Genomic DNA, 6,000 nt, shown 5'->3' with positions numbered 1-6,000 from the left:
TTGCATGTACATGTGTTTAGCTATACAACTATGGAGACACAGACAAATAAACATTAGAACATGGGACAACTGTTACAAATGAACATGGCAACTAGCATGTGAGAGGAACACAAACGTCATTAGCCTGTGCAAACTCTCGGTTCAACGGAAGTTTAAACAGCTTAATGGAACGCATTTTGTTAGGGTCCAAGTATAGATTAACCATTTGCTCTTAATACTGAATTATTTTATTGTATGTAAGACCATGGGAATACCTTGAAATCATCATCCGCAGAAGACTATATTGGAAAACACGCAGGTGTCTGTTTTGAATGAATGAATGAATAAATGAAAGAATTAATGTTTAACCACACCCTAGCACGAAAAATACATCAGCTATTGGGTGTCAAACTATGGTAAATGCAAACACAATATGATGATCAACATCAATATAACAATTCAACAGTTAAATTAAAACACAGTGTAAAGAACGTGTGTTGTCTATGGACATTCACTCACTTTAGAAAATGAACTGACTCTGCGATATAAAATATAAAAGTTTGTACATTAAAACCATAAATTATCAAGTCATATAACTCTTCACAGTAAATTATTTTGCATTTATAAATGAATGAATGAATGTTTAACGACACCCCAGCACGAAAAATACATCGGCTATTGGGTGTTAAACTATGGTAATGCAAACAAAAAAGGTGATGATCAACATCAATACAAAAATTCAAAAATTAAACAAAAACAGTGTAAAGAACTGTGCAAAAATACAAACATCACAGATAGATACTGACTTTTATTCAAAATTTCAATTTGAACTGTATTGGCCATTATCAAAGAGAATGTTACACCCCTGCACCACGGTGAGGTTACAGCACGCGCAGGGTTTGCATTTATATTCAGTGTCGAACCTTCTAGCAAGTACCCACCGTGGGTCTCTCCATTTTGAACTTCTCAGGGTGGCGTCGTATTTCGCATTTGTTAATTCCTGAGTTTGCTGCTTTATAAGATGTTTCCGACTAATAAAATATTACTATATTTTTCTTGTTTCGAATATCAGTGTATGTATGTGTATCCAATGTGTTTCTAGTCGTCTTAATATTTGTAAGAAGCCCAGCTGGATTTGTCTTCAAATAATTTCGTACGTCCTAACAAAACATTTTTTAGGAAATAAAATGAAATTTAACCTAGTACAAATAATAGAACGATATAAAAACACGTTTAATATACAGCAACTATTATTTTATGCAGAAAAATATATTTGATATGTAATTACAATCGTCAAAAAGTACCTGTTAGTCGATAACATCTTAAAAATTGTATCAAACTCGGAAATGTCCCTTTAATATCTTGTTTAAGTTTACAGGTTGTCGTTTATTTTCAATTACTATGTATTTAGTTATAATGTTCTTCCTAGTGTCGCTTTTTTGCAAAATGTCAAAATTTCCCTATATTTTTTAAATAGTTATGCATTGTTGGGGTTAAGCGTAATACAAAAACAAGTATAATTGGATGTCAAACTTTTTTGTAATTCTGACATATAGTCTTAGAAGGAAACCCGCTACATTTTTCTACTAATAGCAAGGAATATGTTATATGCACCATCCCACAGACAAGATAACCGATATCACGGTATTTGATATACCAGTCGTTATGCACTGGCTAGAATGAGAAATAGCCCACTGAGCCTATCGACGACAATATATCCTATACCGACCGCGCATTAAGCGATCGATGTACCACTGGGCTACGTCCCACCCCAATTTAGAAGAGAAAGACTCGTATCTGTGGAGCCAGGTTGTGAGGGTTCTTCAAGAATAGAATAGATGTTTAACGACACTCCAACTCGAAAAATACGTCGGCTATTGTCTGTCAAACTATGGTAAATGCGGTTCTTCAATTAAACACGTTATAATAAAATGCAGGAATGTTGATGGAGACAATCTTGAAATTCCATTGTAAATTTTGAAAATAAATTCGTTTATTTCTATAGCTTTGTTTTGTTTTCTTTCACAAGTTTCCAGTTTTCTTGGGTGTTTTCATGTATAGGTGTATCTGATATACCTACACTTGTCCTTAAAGAATGTAGGTGTATCATGATATAGCTACACTTTTTGAGGAAAAGTGCAGGTGTATATCTCAGGTAAATTATTGTGTCTGCTGGGAAATTGTTAGTAGAGGCCAATGAGTTCACATCCCGTAACCCGTCTGTATAAACAGGACTGTAATCAAGGTATCCGTCTAATGCGAGTATTTCCGTGTTATTGTTCTTTGTTTATTATTACATGTAACTTTCTGTTCATTTCCCTTCCAGCTTCAGCGTTGGTGGGCCCATTGCCCTCTGTCCCTCCCGCTTCCGATGCATTTACAATGGAATGTGGTTTTAGAGTGGTCGCTTCAATTACGTGTATCGTTTTGTACTCAAGACATAAATTATTCAGTCCATATACGCAATCTGCTAGAGTAGTATTGTATTGTTTTACAAATTTTGTACGTATTTGATTGTATATTTGTTTCCGGTTTAGGCTAGACGGTTTCTTTTTTCCAAATATTATTCCCAGTTTATTGGTTCATAACCATTTCCAGTATTCATGTGCTCATAACTAATCATTAATGTTTGGGTAAATTATCAGCTAAGTTGAAATGGTTGTTAAAGGGACATTCCTGAGTTTGCTGTACTTTTTAAGATGTTATCGACTATGAGAGACTTTTTAACGATTGTAATTGCATTCTGCCTAAAATATTAGTGGCTGCATATTAAATGTGTTTCTGATCGTTCTACTATTTGTACTAGGATAAATTTCATTTTATTTCCTAAAATATTTTTTTTTTTGAAGACAACATCCAGTTTGGGCTTCTTACAAATATTAAGACGACCAGAAACACATTGAATATACAGACACTTATATTCTAAACAAGAAAATATATTTAATATGTAAGTTTAATCGTAGAAATATTAAATTTTTCGGAAACAGCTTACAATGCAGCAAACTCGGGAATGTCCCTTTAATGGACATATGCGGTTTACCACCATATAGTTGTACTTGCATCCATTGCCATAAAAACTCATCGACTGCGTCGATTTTAATTTACCATTGTGTTCTATTGTTGTTTCATACAATCATTAGTATCGATTTGTCCATATATAATAAAACTTGTTCAAGTTAAAGCCATTGTTATGTATTTTAATATTAAAATAGTGTCGCGTGAGAGCCAGAAGCTTGTAAGTGGCAGTAACGACCTAAAACGCCCTTTTGTGCATCATAAGTATGATACGAGGACGTGCAACCGGACTTAGCATACCGTCGCGGGAGAGCCAGAAGGTCGTAAGAGGCAGTTGTGACATAAAACGTCATTTTTGCATTTTCGAAATCGGCAGCCTTGATTACATATTGTCACAAAAAGTTGTAACTCTGCCGTTAACAGTATTGCTTATATAGAATTTCTACGGTAGTAAGTGAATAATCGCTATAACATTACAAATCGACTTAGAGGAAAATAAACGTAATTAACACAAAGGACTTTCATTCATTTTCATGCTATCCATTAAATGAATACGACTGATCGTATATGGCAGATACAGCCTCTTAAAATATGATTCGGTATATCATTCTATGTGATTTAGATCGTAAGTGGCAGATACTACCTCTTACAGCTGTCACAAAATCGTAGTCTGTATCACTTGCAAATGCCAAAGGGTGTAACTGACAATAACGACAGTCAAACATGATGTGCTTACTTGAATGTGTCAGAAGAAGAAAGTCTGTGATTATTTTTACGCAAATAACTGAAAAATCAATATGCTACAAATATCGCAATTAGACAAATAAATCGTGTTTTCAGGTTTCATTGCCATTAAAACAAATTAATTACTGATGAAGAAAATACGTTTTTCTTCATTATCTCGGCTTTTTAATGCTGGGGTCTTGTTAAACATCTATTTTATTCTATTCTCGGCTTTTTAAACCACAATCTGATGCACGTATGTCCTTCTGATTATCAGGCAAAGTTATGCAGATTAGGTGCTGTTCACAGTTATCAACGGGGACTGGATCTAGTTGTAACGGCAACTTTTAAAAGTTAATAAACAAACAAAAGTGTTGATACAAAGCTACTTACAATTCGCCACTAGGAGGATGGGAGGGGGACAGGTAAGAGTATGGTTTGCATGTTTGTAAAAATATTGATAATATAATTTTGAACAGCCCTAGATAATATACATGTATATGTTTGGGGGGGGGGGGGGGTTCTCGGCATGTGTGATTGTTCAATTTCCACTTTAAATGTATAATTTATAAAGATTAAATGGCATTTGTAATCATTTGTAAATAGCGTGTTTAAAAGCTAAACATCGCTTTTCTATCGATTAATATGATGGCCATCTTAAACATGGAGATAAACTGTAATACGCTGTAGGACAATCGAAGTTTGTGAGCACTAAAATATATATATATATATATTACACATTGCATAAATATACTAAATGTGACAGGTATTACCAATCAGAGTATAACATTTAAATGACATTTGGCAGCCCTCTTTAAAACAATTCACATCCAGACTGAACTAGCTGAACATCAGCTTACTTCATATGGGCTTGTAACATTTGTTAACAACAACGTTTAAGGGATATTGGTTGTAGGAGCCAATAAATTCAAATCATTGAGATATGCATCTAAACCACCTCCAAGGCTATAGGCTATTTTCTACTGTCAACATATGAAAACATCTAATCCAGTTTCTACACTACATAAGTATAAACCAAACCATATTCTAAATACATTGAAGTGTAAAATAAAATGACATTTGGCAGTTATATTAATAAATTGTGGCGATATTGAAAAACAATCCATATTAATATTGAACTAATTGAACAACAAATCAGATTGTCGAGATCTACACCAAAGTCACCCCTACACCCATTAGAACATATGGTTGTCACCTATTATTGCTGCCGCAGTTCTACTCCAACAGAGATGTAGGTCTTCAGTTTTTTAAAGAGATGTCTGTTCTTACTTGCGTTTGGTATACAAGTAATTACGACTCTTTTATGTGATACAGACAATTGCTCCTTATCATAACCTTCATTTATAGTTCTTAAAACACAATCACCTAAGTCTATCCAGAAAAACTTTAAAAACTCAATCGTGAACCCATCTAGTCCAGGACTGTTTATTGTTCTTCATTTGTTTAACGTCAATACTAATTCATGCATACATATTTTACCTTCTAATTTATTTGAAGTTTCTTTAAGTTTTGGAATATCCGTGTTAATTACATCGTTAATCTTTTCAGTCGAAACACTTTTAAAGCTATATAATAATTGGTTAAAACGAGCCTATTGAAGTAAAAGTTCCTGTAGGTGTCTCTAATTTTAAAATTTTCTTTGAGACATAATTTCTAGTTTCTAAACTATAGAAATATGCACTTGGATTGTCGCCTAATTGATACGACAATATTTTGACCGTCCGCCTTCTGGGTTTTTTTTTATTATTTCGAATAGATTCTAATTTTCATTGTGTGTCATGCAGTTCATCTAAAATATATTCATTTATGTTTTGAAAATTAGTAAAAAAAAATTAATATTAGATATTTTTGTTTTAAAATTGGTTTCTTCCTTTAAATCGTGACGTTTTTTCCAAGTAGCATAAACTATTGTTTTACCTCTAATTTTCATTAATAGTGTTTCTAAAACTAATGATACTGGTATCTTAAAATTTATGACGGCATTACTTATCATTTGGATATTTTCAATTTGCACTGGTAGTTTTAGTTTCTTTTATTAAGGGCCTTGTCGATGCAATTTCTGTGGATTAGACCCTGGTAAATTTAACAATATAACCTATGAACAAAGATGGTGCCCCTTTGTGTTTTGAAATAATGACGAGTTTTTGTATTGAAGACCAACTACATGTATTACTCGAGTGTAAAAAGTATACGGACTTAAGAAAAAAAGTTTCTTTTTTATTGTATCAATAAATATTCGCATGTACCATCTGTCATTATTTT

Source organism: Gigantopelta aegis, chromosome 4 (genome assembly GCF_016097555.1).
Source record: "Gigantopelta aegis isolate Gae_Host chromosome 4, Gae_host_genome, whole genome shotgun sequence".
In the NCBI taxonomy this organism is placed as follows: Eukaryota; Metazoa; Mollusca; class Gastropoda; order Neomphalida; family Peltospiridae; genus Gigantopelta; species Gigantopelta aegis.
The sequence above is the reverse complement of the archived record's forward strand: the minus strand, read 5'-3'. Positions refer to the sequence as shown.